Source organism: Rhinopithecus roxellana, chromosome 8 (assembly GCF_007565055.1).
Source record: "Rhinopithecus roxellana isolate Shanxi Qingling chromosome 8, ASM756505v1, whole genome shotgun sequence".
Lineage (NCBI taxonomy): Eukaryota > Metazoa > Chordata > Mammalia > Primates > Cercopithecidae > Rhinopithecus > Rhinopithecus roxellana.
Genome location: NC_044556.1, coordinates 37,159,517 through 37,178,666, shown reverse-complemented (window position 1 = coordinate 37,178,666; position 19,150 = coordinate 37,159,517). Strand labels below are relative to the sequence as shown.

Below are 19,150 nucleotides of genomic sequence, written 5' to 3'. Positions count from 1 at the left end.
CTGTAAAATCAAAAGCAAGTTAGTTACTTGCTAGATACAATGAGGGTACAGGCATTGGGTAAATATACCCTTTCCAAATGGAAGAAATTGGCCAAAACAAAAGAGCAATAGTCCCCATGCAAGCCCAAAATCCATTACAGCAGTCATCAAACCTTAAAGTTCCAAAATGATTTCCTTTGTCTGACTTGATGTCTCACTTCCAGGTCACACTGATGCAAGAGGTGGGCTCCCACAGCCTTGGGCAGGTCCATCCCTGTGGTTTTACAGGGTACAGCCCCACTCCCAGCTGCTTTCACAGCTGGTGTTAAGTGTCTGCAGCTTATCCAGGCATATGGTGCAAGCTGTCAGTGAATCTACCATTCTGGGATCTGGAGGACAACAGCCCTCTTCTTGCAGCTCCACTAGGCAGTGTCCCAGTGGGGACTCTGTGTGGGGGCCCCACATTTCCCTTCTGCACTGCCCTAGCAGAGGTTCTCCATGAGGGCTCCACCCCTATAGCCAACTAATGCCTGGACATCAAGGCTTTTCCATACATCCTCTGAAATCTAGGTGGAGGTCCCCAAACCTCAATCCTTGACTTCTGCACACTCACAGGCCCAACATCATGTGTTAGCTGCCAAGGCTTAGGGCTTGCACCCTCTGAAATAATGGCCTGAAATAACGTACCTTGGCCCCTTTTAGCCACAGAGGGAGTTGAAGTAGCTGGGACTTAGGACACCATGTCCCAAGGGTGAACATATCCCAAGGCTGCGCAGAGCAGGAGGGGCCTGGGCCAGGCTCAGGAAACGGTTTTTCCTTCGTTGGCCTCCAGGCCTGTGATGGGAGGGGCTACCATGAAGGTCTCTGACATGCCCTGGAGACATTTTCCCCACTATCCGGATGATTAGCATTTGTCTCCTCATTACTTATGCAAGTTTCTACAGCCAGCTTGAATTTCTCCCCAGAAAATGGGCTTTTCTTTTCTACTGCATCATCAGGCTGCAAATTTTCTAAACTTTTATGCTCTGCTTCCCTTTTAAATATAAGTTCCAATTCTAAACCATGTCTTTGTGAATGCATAAAACTAAATGCTTTTAAGAGCACCCAAGCCACCTCTTCAATGCTTTGCCACTTAGAAACCTCTTCCATTAAATACGCTAAATCATCTCTCTTAAGTTCAAAGTTCCACAGATCTCTAGTGCAGGGGCAATATGCTGCCAGTCTCTTTGCTAAAGCATAGCAAGAATCACCTTTATTCCAGTTCCCAACAAGTTCCTCATCTCCAACTGAGACCACTTCAGCCTGGACTTCATTGTCCATATTATTATCAGCATTTTAGTTCCAAACTTCCCCACATATTCCTGTCTTCTAAGTCCCCAATTCTCTAGGAATTTCCAAACCTTCCCACATTTTCCTTTCTTCTTCTGAGTCCTCCAAACTGTTCCAGCCCCTACCTGTTACCCAGTTCCAAAGTCGCTTTCACATTTTTGGGTATCCTTTTAGCAGTGCCCCACTAACTCCTGATACCAATTTGTTGTATTAGTTCATTCTCATACTGCTATAAGGACACACCCAAGACTGGGTGATTTATAAAGGAAAGAGGTTTAACTCACTCACCCAGCATGACTGGGAAGGCCTCAGGGAACTTAACGATCTTGGTGGAAGGGGAAGCAAACACATCCTTCTTCACATGGTGGCAGGAAGGAGAATGAGTGCTGAGCAAAGGGGGAAAAGCCCCTTATAAAACCATCAGATCTCATGGGAACTCTCTATCACAAGAAAAGAAGCATGAAGGTAACTGCCCCCATGATTCAATTACCTCCCACTGGATCCCTCCCATGACATGTGGGAATTGTGGGAACTACAATTCAAGATGAGATTTAGGAGAGGACACAGCCAAACCATATCAATAATGAAAATGGCTACAAATTTTCTTATTGGTAATCCATAAATGATGACCTGACCATACAATCACTACTGCCTTGGATTCAATAAAATAAGTGTAATTTACTCATTCCATGAATATTGTTTAAGTATTTACTGCATACGTAAGTCACTGTGCCAAGTTTTGGGGACGCAATGATGAACTAGAGAATTGAAGCTTATGGTGTAGTTCAGAGGGATGAGCAATAAACAAATGGAAACTGATAGTTTAGTGGGTACTTTTACTTTAGAAAAGGCCTTTGTAAGGTGGTAACATTTGACGTAAAATCTGAATGATGAGAAAGTGCCCAAAGATTTGGGCTAGAACATTCCAAGAAGAGACAACAGTAAATTCATGGGCCTTGAAGGAGGAACAAACTTACAATATTGGAAGAACCAGTTAACCAGGGGTTAGAGAATCTGGTGGGGACTATATCATTCAGGGCCTTGAAGAGCACAGTAAAAGAGTTTGGATTTATGTTAAATACAATTGGATTTCATTGGGATTGAGTTTAAGTTAAATTATAAATATTCTGTTGCTCTACCCTTCCCTCTATTAACTGACTCCCAGAGCTACAATGTTAGATGGTTACTTTCGGTGCAGCAGTTTAGCATGTCCATATAATTATCCCATTAAGTGCAATGTTAACATTTTAAAGGGAAGCATTATACAAAGCTTTTGCATTCTTATTTAAATTCTAATATCTGATTACATTAGTGGTATTATTATATTATTCTTATTTATATAATGCACTTTAACTGTTTAGAGGCTGATTAAAGAATAAAAAGTTTTGGGTCATAGGCCTACAGAACCAGATCTTAATTATTTACATTACTTCTTATGGAAATAATTCTTCTTTACGAATGTTTTTGCTCTAGAAGTATTATTTCTGTTCTGAAACCTTGGACGTGGACCCCTTTACCATCCACTATTATAATTTTATCTTATTTATTTAATTAAATATTTTTTAAGACCGTGTCTCACTCTGTTGCCCAGGCTGACGTGCAATAGCACAATTATGGCTTACTGCTGCCATGACCTCCCAGGCTTAAGCAATCTTCCCATCTCAGCTTCCTGAGTAGCTGGGACCACACATGCATCAACACGCCTGGCTAATTTTTAATTTTTTTGTAAAGATGGGGGTTCGCCACATTTCCCAGGCTGGTCTGGAACTCCTGAGCTCAAGTGATCCTCCCACCTTGGCTTCTAAAGTCTGGGATTACAGTTGTGAGCCACCATGCCCAGCCTATCATAATTTTATAAAAGAAGATCCTCTTGGCCGGGCGCGGTGGCTCAAGCCTGTAATCCCAGCACTTTGGGAGGCCGAGACGGGTGGATCACGAGGTCAGGAAATCGAGACCATCCTGGCTAGCACCGTGAAACCCCGTCTCTACTAAAAAATACAAAAAAACTAGCCGGGTGAGGTGGCGGGCGCCTGCAGTCCCAGCTGCTCGGGAGGCTGAGGCAGGAGAATGGCGTGGACCCGGGAGGCGGAGCTTGCAGTGAGCTGAGATCCGGCCACTGCACTGGAGCCTGGGCGATAGAGGGAGACTTCGTCTCAAAAAAAAAAAAAAAAAAAAAAGAAGATCCTCTTTAGTTTTCCTAAACAGGGAGGACATGTCAGAATAAAAACAACTCTTAAAACCTGGAATAAATTTAGGCTTATTTAATTTTTTAAAACAGCTCTACATTGACTGAATTTTTCTCATTCGATAGAGAAATGACAAAAATCTCACCCACCACTGCTCAAGAAAACCTTACAAACTGTAAGAAATGTTTACTTTTGATTTCTAAAGTAGACTTCAGAGATAATGTGCTTATTTATTATTGTAGAGGGAAAAAAAGCACACAACCATTATCAATTTCATTGTCTAAGTCTTTCAGAGTAGAAAACTAAGTATGATGAATAACTAAAAATAATTTCTGAAATTTTTTTTCTGATGGTTCCTTAACAGACTATCTTCCCAAAATCCATGTCACCCTGTTGCATAGGAGATGGTTTTCTAGTGATTTGACAAGTTTCTGATTTAATTTAAAAAAATAAAAAGATAACCACAATTTTTCAGTTTTTGATTTGACTTCAAAATTCATCTGAAAAAAATCATTATGTAGTGATCTAACAATGAAACCTACCTCTATTTATGGGTTTTACTTGTAGAAAAAGTAAATCATTTTCACTTGTGATTTACATCAAATTGCTCCACCTGTTACTTTCTTTAATGCATTAGAAGCTAAAATGTATATTTCTGGGTTTATACAGATTTGCATTTTGTGTTAAATGTAAATTGATATTAATTTTAGAACAAGGAGGAATTTAAAGGAATTTAAAGGCAATTGTGATATATTCAGAATGACGATGATGAAATGATCATATAATTAAAGAAGGTTTTCAGAAGTTATGTGTAATGGTGGAAATCAAGGCTTTATCCTTTCTTATTAACAGTAATTGTATTGATAGAATTTAGTGAGACTTTTTTTTTTACATTTTCTTTTGCTGTGATATTTGAGAATGTATGCTAAAAGTAGAATTCCCTAATTGCCTAATTAGTTTCACATGACCTCATATCTAGTGCAAGAGCCTGGTACAGTTTCTCTACAACATTTGATTAGAATACACAGACCAGCTGTATTGCAGGAAGGGGGGATCTTGATTTAAGAACTGAGTGAAGCTGGCCATCAGAGAAATGCAAATCAAAACCACAATGAGATACCATCTCACACCAGTTAGAATGGCAATCATTAAAAAGTCAGGAAACAATAGGTGCTGGAGACGATGTGGAGAAATAGGAACACTTTTACACTGTTGGTGGGATTGTAAACTAGTTCAACCATTATGGAAAACAGTATGGCGATTCCTCAAGGATCTAGAACTAGATGTACCATATGACCCAGCCATCCCATTACTGGGTATATACCCAAAGGATCATAAATCATGCTGCTATAAAGACACATGCACACGTATGTTTATTGTGGCACTATTCACAATAGCAAAGACTTGGAATCAACCCAAATGTCCATCAGTGACAGACTGGATTAAGAAAATGTGGCACATATACACCATGGAATACTATGCAGCCATAAAAAAGGATGAGTTTGCATCCTTTGTAGGGACATGGATGCAGCTGGAAACCATCATTCTTAGCAAACTATCACAAGAACAGAAAACCAAACACCGCATGTTCTCACTCATAGGTGGGAACTGAACAATGAGATCACTTGGACTTGGGAAGGGGAACATCACACACCAGGGCCTATCATGGGGAGGGGGGAGGGGGAAGGGATTGCATTGGGAGTTATACCTGATGTAAATGACCAGTTGATGGGTGCTGACGAGTTGATGGGTGCAGCACACCAACATGGCACAAGTATACATATGTAACAAACCTACACGTTATGCACATGTACCCTAGAACTTAAAGTATAATTAAAAAAAAAAAAAAAAAGAACTGAGTGAAGTAAACAAAACAGCTAGTTTGAAATATTTACATTCTGGGCCAGGCGTAGTGGCTCATGCCTGTAATCCCAGCACTCTGGGAGGCCGAGGTGGGCAGATCACCTGAGGCAGAGCATTGTAGACCAGCCTGACCAACACGGAGAAACTCCATCTCTACTAAAAATGCAAAATTAGGTCTGGTACGGTGGCTCACGCCTGTAATCCCAGCACTTTGGGAGGCCGAGGAGGGTGGATCACGAGGTCTGGAGTTCAAGACCAGCCTGACCAACATGGTGAAACCACGTCTCTATTAAAAATACAAAAATTAACTGGGTGTAGTGGTGTGCGCCTATAATCCCAGCTACTTAGGAGGCTGAGGCAGGAGAATTGCTTGAACCCAGAAGGCGGAGGTTGCAGTGAGCCAAGATCATGCCATTGCACTCCAGCCTAGGCAACAAGAGTGAAACTCCATCTGAAAAAAAAAAAAAAAGTGTACATTCTGTACTTTCCCAGAAATACATTTCAATTTCTAACAACTTATCATACTATTGTCCAGTGCTATTCATTCAACAAGCTTTTGAGAGTTGTCGAGACCAGGCACTGTCAGCAACCAGGGATGCAAAGATGAATGTCATAAGCTCTGTGCTGGAGTATTACTACCTAGTAAAAACTAATAATTACAATAGAGTGAGCTATGAAAGCATTGAAAATGAAGCAAATATTTGTGCTTAGGAAAGCGTGGGAAGGCATCAGAGAGAGCAAAGGGGCACTTTTGAGGTGTTATACATGGGACTGGACACCAGCAACAAAGGTGGAGAGGAATTTTTGAACAGAAATGGGACACGGCCTCCTCTTAGAATTCAAGAGGTTTGAATTGAAGATTATCTTTCCTTCATTGCACTTACTCCAGTGTGTACATTTAGATTTATTTTTGTGATCATTAATGATGCTAGACTGAAAGTTCCTTGAGGACAAGACTATATCCAATTTTCTTTACAACTGTACACTTCCCAGTGATTACACATACAACATGTCAAATAAATGTGTTGTAAGCAAAAAGTGGGTAGGAGAGTTCTCAGGAGACTGGCTGCTCATTATTTATCCAATACTGTCAAGTGAGAGAGCCAGTGAATCTGTGAAAATAGAAGCATTGAATCTGGGAAAAGCATTCCTCTCACCAGAGGAGCATGCTGTACTGTCTGACAGGGGATAATCCATTGAACTTCCTGTGGTCATAATTACCCATTTTCCTCCTTCCCTCTTCCCCCATTGGATGAATCATCTCTTTGCTCTTATTTCAACCTTTTAATTACTGATTCACCCTCTTTGATTACCTGACACAACAGGAATATCTTTGGTAACTTGAAAGGTCAGTTGACTGAATGTTTCATTTTGTTTAGTGATTATGCAGCCTTGCTCACTCTTGTGCATCTGTTGCAATGTTGTTCGTGGAAAACAAAGGTCTCATTTAGATTTCCAAATTACCTTGCTAAAAAGCTGACTCTATACTAATGAAATTCGTCTAATGCAGTAGATGTAAGAAAGAATGCTTGCACTATGAGAAGAAACGAGTGTGAGGCCCTTCCGGATTTTTGCTGCGAAAAGATAAATCATTTTTTATGACTCCTGGATATGCCCTCAGAATTGTTCGCCTTCAAGGTTTACCCCATTATTGTGGGCTAAAACGTATTCAAACGCTCAAAGACTAGAGACGCCTAAAGCTACCCGCCACCCCTAGTGTCCAGGAGGAGTCAGTAAACACCCAGATTGCTTCCCACAGCACACCCAAGAAGGAATGTAAGGGAATGCAGCCACCATGTTGGTTGTGGTTAAGTGCAACAAACTGCTTGGCGTCACTCAGCCCTGCTGCGCAAGCGTATTGAGAGTACGCCTCACTCCGCCCCTTCTCGTGCACGCGCTCGGAGCCCGCGACTCTCGCGAGAGAAGCGAGATTTATTCCTACGTACCGGGCCGTGCTGCTTATGGCGGCGCTGGAGAGGGGGCGCTGAGCTGTTGGGGTGAGTGCGACCTCAGGGTCCAACTGGGGGTAGCAAAAACCCAGAGGAAGGGCTGAGAATAAGACCAAGGCTAAGGGGAAAGCCTTCTGAGTCAAGGTGGGCACTCGTAGAGCTCTAGGTGGGGAAGAATGCACCCCAATTCCCTGCCCTGGGCTTTTTCATATGTCTCCCGTTCAACTGCCTGGGCCTCACGTCAGGTCGCAGAGTTGAAACCAGGAGTCGAGGCCAGCCGGCTGCGCGTTTTGGTAGTGGTGGTGGTGACTAAAGTGGGGGGAGGGAGCGAAAATGGAGGCTCCGACCGCAGCCAAGATGGAGGCAGAGGGTGCGGGGCTCAGGCGCGGAGGCTGCTGGGAGCTGTAGTCTGGCGGCTTCCCCATCTGCCGCTTGGCTGGGAAAATGGGAACTACATGTCCCGGCGGGCGGGGCGAGGGGGTGGTGGCGCGGTCCTTTGTGTGAGGTTGGAAGAGCCTGAGATCGAGAAGAGGGGCCTGCTTTGATTCTGGACCCTATAGTTTCCTGGCCGTTACCTGCTTGGGAATCTGACTACCAGTACCAGAGCGCAGTGCGGCAGTGGCGCCTTCTTTGTGTATAGACTGAGACCCCGCTCCATCTAGATATCTAGGGGTAGTGCTTAAAGACAGCTTTCCCCAGCCACACCTGGCACAGCAGCGTGGCGGAATTGACATCGTTACTCCAGTCACCTAGAGCAGGGTCTCAGCACCCAACCTTCCCCGCATTGTCTCCCCTTCGGCTTCTTGAGAAAGGGAACCAGTCCGTAATCTTTTAGGCACGTGGCTCCCACCCCTCTATCTTGAGGAAAGGGCGTGCGCCTTGAAAGCTTAGGTAGTGTCCTCCCTTCCACCTCCTCTAGCTCTCAGGGTGCCAGCGCCTGGCCTACATTGTGCAATGAACGGCCTGGCTTCGTCATTGTATGTAGAATTTTTTGAAGTTCCCCCGTGGGAGACAGCTTCAAATTTTTACCATTGATGTTTTATCAATACGAAATCTTAGTGCCAAGGTTCTTTTGCTTTAAGGTTTTCCCTTAGAAACACCCAGATGGCGGCCGTCTTGTTTAACTCACAGGTGAAGCAGAGAACGCTCCCTGAAACAGGCTTCAATCTGCAAAGAAAATCTGAACGTTGTTAGGCAAGTTAATTTTCGTGTTTTGCACATTAAATGAGTAAAAGAATGTGGCGCTCTTTAAACAGTTGGGAGGCAGGGCGGGGAGGGAGAATGCTCAAAGGCACTGTGGTAGTTAAATCTTTTTGAGAGGCTTAAATTTTCATCAGGCTGGTATGAACTGGCAGTTCTCAGCCACTGCTACTAACCTACTTTTTTAAAATGTAGGTTTCAAATTATAACCCACAAATATAAGCTACACTATACTAAAATACTGAGTACTTTTCATTTTGAGTAAAGGCAAACATTCTTGATACTACATTGAGGGGCACTGTAATACATACCTTGATTTTATTTTGGTATTGATATCCAATAATGTATATCCTTGGTGTGGGTAAGGAGGGGGTTTATATACTTGAATAGGCATATACCTGAGTCATAAAACCTGGATAAATATTCGGCTTTCTTTTTGTTTCGTTTTAGCCCTGGGACTAAAATAAAAGAGAAGCTAATAGTTTGGTTTTGCAGCTGTTCTGGATGTTTACCATCAAGATGAGTATTTATAGCAGCTGAGTTGAAAACTAAAGTATTTGAGGCACAGAAGATAGGTTTTCTTTTTTTGTGAGTAAGTTCTGACTTAAGTGTGACCTTTAGCGAGTGTGGGTGAAAATCTGGTGAAGTCCTAGCAAATCAAAATTGAAAGTGTGAAAACTGACGTGCAGTCCGGCTTTATCCCCTACCCTTGTTTTTTCCTCCCCCCGCGAAGACACATCGTGTAGGGCCATCGATTTTTGTTTTATACAAACGAAATGCTAAAATATCAAATTATGTTGGAGTATACGTTACATTTAGTGTTCCAATGTTTTTTATTGTACAGTTCAGTGGCACTAAGTCTATTGAAGCTGTTATGAGAGCCATACTTTCGACAAGGTAGTTAAAACATGGAAATTTTGGACCGATGTTCTCTTGGACAGATTTTTGAGGAATTGCATTTCAGGACTGTATTGCAAAATGAGATAAATATCTTGATCTTGTTAAACACAAAGAATTGAGGTACTTCTTAGCTTTGTCTTTGCAGAAAACAGAAGAGGAAGCACTTAGAGATCTATTTTGTAAGCTTTAATAGCTAGACTGTCTTAAGTGGTGAAACTACTATGGGTGAGAGTGACTTGCTGTTAAACCCTTCTGCCCAGTCAGGATTTTAAAAATTCCTTTGTTTTGATATTAGAATGTTTTCCACTTGCATGTGTGGGTACCTAGTTAAAAACAACACAAAACTTTTAAATATTTTAATGTCCTTTTATGCTGAGGTAAAACTGTGTGACTGAAAATTACCAGTTTCCATATGTTGCACATGTAAGCTATCCGTTGATTTGCAGCTACAATCAGTACATCACCAGTTATTTGCATTTCTGTTTTTGCAATTTAGTAACAACAAGCTTCTGTGCTAGATACTGCCTACTTTTATTAGTGAAAATCTTTGCTCAAGACCCTTATATTTACTTCCTGTTGCTAATTGGCACAATAGTGCTTTTTTAGACCCCTGCTCAGTTGATACCTACTCTGTGGAACATGGTAGCTGCCAGCCACGTGTGGCTGTTGTGCACTTGAAGTGTGACTAGTTTGAATTGAAATGTGCTGTGATTGTATAATAACATTGGATTTCAAGGAATGTAAAAATGTCAATTTTTACATTGATTCTGTAGAGAATAACATTTTGGATATAATTGGTTAACTAAGATATTTAATTAAAATTCCTTCTGTTTCTTTTGACTGTAATATGGATACTAGAATTAAAATTACACGTGGTTTGCATTGTATTTCTGTTGGACACTGCTGGTCTGTGTTGTTTTCTGATGTGTCTAGAGTGTTTCTTCAGCATCTTCCCACACTGCCATTTGTCCTGCTTAAAAGTATTAGACTTCTGGGTGTATGTATAAGCAGTTAAGTGATAGATAGTTTTAAATATCTCAGTAGCTGTTTAGATAATTAATCCAGCACAGTTGTTACTACTAAACGGATACGAAAAGATAGTTGAGTCAGTTTGATTTTTTTATTTTTTTTACTCAACAGGTGACTTAGGTTGGTTAAGTAGACTTTATCATTTACCTTAGATCCTAAAGTGAAAATGAATTAAGACCTATTAAGTACTTCAGTTGTAAACTGTGGTGCTCAATGAAATGTCAGGCAATAGAGAAACTTTTCAGTCCTATGCTACCTATTTGGGTCTTTGTTTTTCCCGCCTAAAAGAAGATACTGCCTGAAGGAAGTGGGTTAAGTGAGCAGACTTTTGTAGACTGTCTTAGCCTTTTATTAACTTTTCCGAAAGTCAGTGCTGCACATACTTTCAAAATAATTTGTCAAAATAATAAACTAGGTAGTGTGATACATTTTAGATGGTTACTTACCACATAAATGTGTTAGTTTAACCTCTTGATTTAGTGCCTACTATGTCATGGCTTATGCTAGGCCTTTGAGGTAAAACAGCCAACTGAGGAAGACATGAAATAAAACAGGTAGTGGCCAGGTGCGGTGACTCGCACCTGTAATCCCAGCACTTTGGGAGTCTGAGTCGGGTGGGTCACTTGAGGTCAGTTCGAGACCAGCCTGGCCAACATGGTGAAACCCTCTCTGCTAAAAATGCAAAAATTAGCCTAAAGATACAAAAATTAGCCAGCCAGGCGTGGTGGTACACGCCTGTAGTTCCAGCTACTCAGGAGGCTGAGGCAGGAGAATCGCTTGAACCTGAGAAGTAGAAATTGCAGTGATTAATACTACTATTTCCATGCTGGGCAAAGGGAAAAGGAGTTGATTACTTAGCACTCAGGGAGATTCTCAGATACACATTTAAATTGTTCACTAGTGTTTTTATTGGTACCCTATGGTGGGTTTGTGGGGGCGATTTTTTTGAGTCAGCATCTCACTGTCTCCCAGGGAAGAGTGCAGTGGCACAGTCAGCTCACTGCAGCCTCAAACTCCTGGACTCAAGTGATCCTCTTGCCTCAGCCTCCCGAGTAGCTGGGACTACAGGTGCGTGCCACCACACCCATTGAATTTATTTTTTATTTCTAAAATTGTTTGTAGAGACAGCGTCTCACCATGTTGCCCAGGCTGGTCTCAAGCAGTCCTCCCACCTCGTCCTGCCACAGTGCTGGGTATTACAAGCAAGAGCCACCGCCCTAGCCCAATACCCAGTGTTCCCGTGACTTAAGTTTCAAGCTTTTAGGGGGATGGAGGAGATGCACTTATGTTCCTAGGGTTAAGGCAAAAGAGTTGGTTAGTAGCACCAATTAATGTTAATTCGGGCATGAATGGATAGCCGTTTATATTAAAATGCCTGAGCAATACCTTGAAGTTCTTCAGTAAGTGTTAATTTAATTGAAAAACATTTATTTAACTGCAGAAACTGTGAAGATGTTAATTCGGCCAGTAAATTATTCATGACTGTTGGTGGGTTCGTTTGAGCTTTAGTAGCTCCTAATAGACCTCATTAGTGCCTAAGAATGGCCCTGCAATACTCCAGAGTTTCGGTTCCAGAAATCTCTTTCTGTGTTACTGAATCTTGGAATTGACAGTTCTTAATGTAATACAACAACCTAGACTGGGTTAATCCAGTTCAAGTTTTTCAAGATAACTTGCTTTCTCCGTCTTGAGTTCTTTGGGTTCATTAATAGACCTAAAGTATTAAGATAAAACCAATATACACAGTCCGTATTTTTTAAAGAAGAGATTATTTCTTGATCGGATAATTAAAACTTCATACAATTAAAGGTGGTATAAAACTGTTTACACTTGAATTGTGGTGTCCTTTTGCTTATTAAGGATTAACTACCTTTTTCCTTTGGTTTATGGCAGCACTGGATTAGGTGCTAAAGGAGGCTGTGATAAAGAAATTTGAGTTTACCTCTCAGAAATTTGAAATAGAATTGGAGGAACAAGATACATAAAAACGTGAAGTAAACAAAGTACAGAAATTGCTTGGTACCACTTGCCACAAATTGCTTGATGCAGGCAGTGGGTGTTACTGCCCCATTCTTTAGTAGGAATTAATGAATGAGTCTGCTAGAATGGTCAAGAAAGGCTTTTTTGTCACCTTGAAGATCACAACAGTATTTTTTTGGTGGGAAGACCTATATAAGCAAAGGTGGCTAGAGTTCAGGAATTTCTCAAGAGTTGTGTTTAAGGATTAGGCAAGGTAATGGACTTCTGGGAGAACTGGAACACAGTAGAGAGTAGGAATGGGAGGTAGAATGGAGACACCTGGAATAGTAGTTCTTAATTTTGGTTGGAAGTCAGAAACACTTGGGGCAGATTTGTGGCTGGGAGATGGGGGGAGATAACAATGCCTGGCACCTAACCTAGTGTAGTTAAATTTAGAATCTTTGTATGGGACTCAGGCTTTGATTTTGTTTATTTTTGTTTGTTTATTTAAGGTTGCTGGGGGCGGTAGATAGCCCGGATTAAAAACTTCCCATCTAGAGTGGTAGAAAAATAACTGAAGATGTTTGATAGGGGAGATGAGAAGTGAAATTGGAGGGTTTTTGCTTTGTTTTTTGATACAAGGTTCTGATCTGTTGTCCAGGCTGGAGTGCTGTGTTGCTGTCTTGGTCTCTGCAGCCTTGACTTCCCGGTCCTCAGTAGCTGAGACTCCAGGCGTATACCACCATGCCTGGCTAATTTTTTGTATATTTAGTAGAGATGGAGTTTCTCCACGTTGCCTAGGCTGGTCTCGAACTCCTGGGCTCAAGCAGTCCTCCTGCCAAGGCCTCCCAAAGTGCTGGGATTACAGGCGTGAGCCAGCTCACCTGGCCAAAAAATGATAGTCTGGTGGTGGTATGTGACAGAAAATGGAAAGTGTGCACACTGGAAGTTGGCGGATATATTAGACACCTGAGCTAAAATACATCATTTAGTAGGACAAGAGATGAATACAAACGATATCGTGAGGGAAATACTAACACAGCTTGCAACAAACGATATTGTGAGGGAAATACTAACACAACTTGTATGGCGATGGAGAGGGGAAGAATCAAGATAGTTAAAGAAGTGGCCCTACCTCAAACCAGTTATATTCCTCTGAGTGGGGGCTGGGCATAGGTTTTTTTTTTTTTTTTTTTTTAAAGCTTTCCAAGTATTTGAGCACCATTACCCTCAATCATATATCTAGTCTGGATAATAGCAGAATGATCTAAATAAAGTTGAAAGATCAGGCAAGTGTATGTAACATTTGCTATTTGAAGGAACAGTATAAAGTCATAGGATGGTAGATAATAGAAAATGGCCAGATCAGCTATTATTGAGTTTTTATTTTGCATGTGAGGAAAGTGAAGCCTAGAGAGATTCAATAACTTGTTCATGGTATTTACTAGTACCAGTGATTGAGATTACGCTCCTCTGGTCTGAGCCGTTTCATCAGCTCTGATCTCTCACCTGATAATCATTCTTCTGATGTTTTCAAATATATTATCCATTGCTCAGCATGTCCACCTTTTTCTTCTCCCTGTAGAAATAATTTTCGTTAACGCCATTTGGTTAACTTTGGAGTCAGTGCAAAATAGTTGTTTATTTTATACCTAATATAAAGCAGAAATGTGATTTTTACTGACAAATACATTTTATTTCTCTTCTGTAGACATTTCTCATCTGTTTACTGCAGCAGTGCAAATTAGATTTCTATTTGCTCACTAAGTCATCTCCTATAGGATTTCAAGACTTAATACCACTTTCATCAAAAACTAAGGCACTGTTTCCTGTTACATCAAGTTGAAATGCTTCATAATCTGGCTTCACTACACCTGTCACACTACATATCCTATTTCACTTCAGCCCAGTTCTCTGTTCTCCAGGCTAGCCTGTTGATTTTCCACTGAAACAACAAGCCACACTGTTGCCACGGGCATTCATGTAGAAGACTTCATTGATGCCGGGCTTAGAAAATCATAGAATGCATGGTTGCTTCTCTCAAGAAACTTAGAATTTAGTGGCATATTCTAGCTTGACTTACGTGCTATTTCATGCCTAGGACACTCAGCTATTTGCCTGATTTTCCAGATTCAGTTCAAATTCCACTTATTTAAAAGCTTTCTCTATACTTACCATGTTGCTTTGATGCACATGCAGTTGTGGATAAACAATAAGTAATATTTCTAGATAGTCTGTGACATAATAGATATCTAGATGCTAATTGAGAAAATAATTTTTGGCGTTTTTGTCCTATACTCTTTTTTTTTTTTCCATGTATAAATCTTGTATTCTCAGCAAGATTGTCTATGCCCTCATGGCAGGGACTTCTTTTATGTTTCCCACAGAGCTAGATCATTATAAAATACTTGTACCAAATTAAATATTATGCCATGTAACTGAGCTTATTTGGGGGAAGAGGTCAATAAAGACTATGGAATAATTAGAGGTCTTGGGTATGAGATACCAAAGGAGGTAGTTGTTAGTACTTCAGAGATTGCTCCAAATAACATCAAATGAGCATGCTTCCAGGTTTTCTGTATTACTTGCATGACCCATGATTCTAAGTTAATGAAATGAGTTTGTCCCTCTTCTCACCCACTGTCCCTGATTATTTTGTATATGTTATACTTAATGTCTTTATTTTTTACCTCTAGTATGAAGTGTAACAGAACAGACTTTACCACCTGAAACTGCTGCTTCAAGTTCAGATCAGGCAAGGAACAAACCTCGTAACAACTAACAAGACCAAAGAAGAGTACACTTAAGTTGAAGACACAACACTTGATCTGAAACAAGAAGTTTGTGCCTACTCAACAGCTTTGAAAGAGCACTTCCCAACGCTGCTAGTAGTCTTTGTTTTCTTCAGGGCTGTACTGTGAGATTGCCCGGTACAGCAGCAGTTGTATTCTTTATTAGCTTGGTAGATCATTTTCTCTCGCTCTTTTTTTTAATACTAGCAACTTTCATCCTTTGAAACGTGTGCTGAAAAGAAGAATCAGCAAATACTACTGAAAGTGCAATATTCGATTATCACTGCGAGGTAGGTTTGTAATTTCCTATTACGAATCACTTCCATAATCCTGGATTTCCTGATTATTTGGTCAAATGTAAAATCTTTATTTGTTCTTTTTTAAAGGTATTCAGAAGACAGTTTTTCTATTCTCAACTAGTATGAAATATCAACACTATCTCTTATTAGATAAGGACAGTGTTTATGGTCAAAACAGATTTTTCACACCAGATTATATTAATACATGCTGATCTCTCGACTTACTGGTCTCTTAGAGAAGCTCTGTCTGTACTATTTAGAAGTTAGTATTTCAAATAAGAATGTGCATTGCAGTCTTTCCACGAGGGTCTGTGAAACTTTGGTGATACTTGTTACTGACATCTGTTTCTCTCTCTTCAATGTTAGCTTCTTGAGGGAAGGTAGGTTTATATCCATACCTACATTTAAGTGCATATTTGTGAATGAATGGTTGACATGCCTACTGTATTGTTAGGCATTGCTAGTGCTGAAATATAATGAGTGAATAAGATATTAGTGGACTTGCAATATAGGACGATTTGTTACACAGGATCACAGTTTAATATAGGCTAAAAGATATTCATAAAATATTAAGAATATAACTGAAGCTGTTCCCTTGGAGGTAAGGAGGAGGGTAAAGAAAGCCTACAGAGAAAGAATATTTGAAGGTGAGTAGTACCTTGTTAAGAGGGAGAAGAGACATTGGTAGAGGTATAGAGGTAACAGAATTAGCAGATTCAGGGAGACCTGAAAGCACATGGTGTGTATTAAGTTGTTCATTATGAACAAAGTAGAGAATACAATTTTGTGGGAAGAGTTATGAAGGGAAGTTTGCTGGAGGCTTGGCCCAATACATTTGTCTTTATTCTGTAGGAGAGCCATCAGATGTCTGTAAGCAAGGGCTTAATGGGGTTTTCCCCCAAAAGTAAGATAGCTTTATTGCTTCACATTTTAAAGTAATATTCAGAAGTGTACCTTTAAAAGACAAATGGTGACACTTTTGACGGAAAGGCTGAGGATGGGAAAACCTGTCAAAAGCAGTGGATCGAGTATAAGGTTTAGGTAGAGAAAAAGGTAGATGCTGGATGTTCTGATGATAGAAGTGAGGACTTGGAGACCAGTTGATTCTGAAGATAAATGTAGAGGGAATGACTTTATCAAATCAGTTGTCCAAGCTGGAAACCATTGTTCATAGGAATAGGGAAGTTAGAGTAGTAACTTACTGATATTAAAATATATAGTGGAAATTTATTGTGGTCATTAGCAATCTGAAGTTGAAGGAAATACGCTAGTACAGAATATTAAACAGTGGTTAACTTTGAAGGTTGGCTTATGAAGAGCAATTTTACTCTTTAATCTTTAGTTTCCAGATTTTCTAAAGTTAGTAGACATTAAGGAATTCAGAAAGAAGTCATCAGATGATAGGTAATAAAGGAAGAAGCACCAATGAAGAGAGCAAAGAAGTAGAAGTCAGGAAGAAGCACCAAAGATAATTTCAAGAAGTCAATGGTAAACATTTTTTTAAATGCTACAGAGGTCAAATAAAATGAAGAATGAAAATAAGTCGTGCAGTTACAAAAGCTTCACTGCTATTTCAAGAAGCACTTAGGACTTTATTTCCAATTTATTGAAGGATTATGTAATAGTGTTGATGACCTTACTGTGCACTAGAATATTCCTTAACAACTAAAAACTAGTAATATTAAATTATCTATGTCTCATAAACAGACACTGTTATTTAATTTTAAGGTAACTGTACCATTTAGTTTTTCTATTTGTTTCTTCTTACCTTAGCTGATTTTTAAAGAATAATTTTAGAGTGTTAGACTAATTGTTATGGATTCTGTTGGATTAGCTAAGGAAGATTAACACAAATTGAAACCACAATTTTATGTTCTGAAGGATAAAAGATTAGTTTTTTTTTTGTTTGTTTTTGTTTTTGTTTTGTTTTGTTTTGTTTTTTTTGAGACGAGTCTTGCTCTGTTGCCTAGGCTGGATTACAGGCTGCATCACCACACCTGGCTGATTTTTGTGTTTTTAGTAGAGACGGGGTTTCACCATGTTGGCCAGGCTGGTCTCGAACTCCTGACCTTGTGAGCCACCATGCCTGGCAAGATGAGATATTAAGGCTTTCATTTCATTGACATGATTTATAGAAATAGATTTAAAGAAATGCTTTTTGTTTAGCGTAATCTTTGTATTCTGAATATTAGTTTACCACATGAACATTTTAATATATAAATGTATCCATAGCTGTCTAAAAATTACATGTTTACATAGTTACAAAGAAACCACAATTGGGATGAAGATTATTGGCAGTAAAACATGGCCGTGGTTGTACAGTTGTGAAATAGTTCAGTGAAAGGGGACACACAGCTAAGGAAACAGATTTGGTAATGCAATGGAACCCCCAGATTTTAAAGGGGGGTTTTGTAAAGTCAGTAAAAATAATACATAATTAGAAACAAATATATATGGAAGGGTAGAATTAGCCATAAAATGGCAAGTAAGAATGAGGACTGTAAAACATTTGTTTGACATGTGAAAATAGACCTGAATTGTTTGGTGAATGATTTGATCCAGGTAGTCTAAAGGTGACAGACAAGAGGAAAGCAAAACTAGAAAATTCCTGTCATGCTCCTAGTTTTTTTCTGCTGAATGCAACAATTTTCACACTCGAAACATAGCAAAGCAGAGAAAACCGAAGCCCCAGATGAGTGAGAAAATAACAGGATTACTTGGCAGTTGCTAAGGTGCCAGTTGCTAGGTGTGTGATAGTAGTCAAATAGAGACCTATGACAGGAACTGTCAGTGTCCTGATTTTTCAATCAGATGTGGGAACTGTTGAGCTTTTCATTTCTAGCAAAAACCCCAGAGCCAGTGAATAAAAAACTTGACAGAGTAGCTCATGGTAGCATAATGGTCAATACGGAGAAGTGTTGGATGGATAACAATTAAAAGAGGTTAGTAAGAGACTGATTTTAGAGAAGTCTCCAGGTGTATGCTGCCAGATGCTATCCTTGCCCTGCTTTTTTCAGAGACCTAATAAGTAGTTATGTGAGTACCTGTGTGCTACGTAAGCACTTATTTTAGGCTTTTTACATGAAGCAACTCATTTAACTATCTCAACAACTGTGTGAGACAAGTATTAAGATAGGAGAATGAATGATTAAAAGATACACTACACAGAATCTGATAATTTAAAATTAGTCACCAAATTGAAATACTAGATTAACCAACAGAAGGCGTTTTAAAAGCATTAGGTTATAGTTTTTTATTTAGGAACAAATGATCCATTACAGAGGAACTGAAAGAAAACCTGATTTTGCTAATGTGATTTGTGAAGAAATGATGGGGATATTTTTTAGTTTTACAAAGTTATAAAACTTCAGTCTACAGAATCAAGGGGTGTAATCACTCAGTACCTTATATTGGTCGGGTACGTTAAGAATAGTCTTGAAATGCGCTTTAATGAATTATTACTTAGAACCTATCTAGAAGACTACAATTAGTATGAAAAATGGTTAAGAAAATTGAAAGAAACAGTGGAAGTCAAGGGGAGGTATGTTTGAGAATACAGGGTGGTTTTCTAAAGATCTTATGGTGAAATAGGCTGCCTTTTCTAAAGTAATTGTTTGACAATCAGTAGAAGCCAAGCAGACCAGATTAGTGGGGAAAAACAACTT

The 19,150-nt window shown here is 39.8% G+C and overlaps 1 protein-coding gene across 6 annotated transcripts in view; it reads left to right on the top strand.

The window, feature by feature from the left end:
• The first annotated feature begins 7,223 nt into the window (after positions 1-7,223).
• CSDE1 (cold shock domain containing E1) overlaps positions 7,224-19,150 on the top strand; it is a 40,657-nt gene continuing 28,730 nt past the window's right edge. For 2 of the 6 annotated variants that reach the window (XM_010371961.2, XM_010371959.2), the window contains exons 1-2: positions 7,224-7,354; positions 15,091-15,476. The gene's annotated coding sequence lies outside the window, so the exon portion shown is untranslated. Of the gene's footprint in view, positions 7,355-7,782; positions 8,501-15,090; positions 15,477-19,150 lie in introns of those variants that run through there. The other 4 variants (XM_010371963.2, XM_010371958.2, XM_010371954.2 and 1 more) reach the window with 3 other exon arrangements.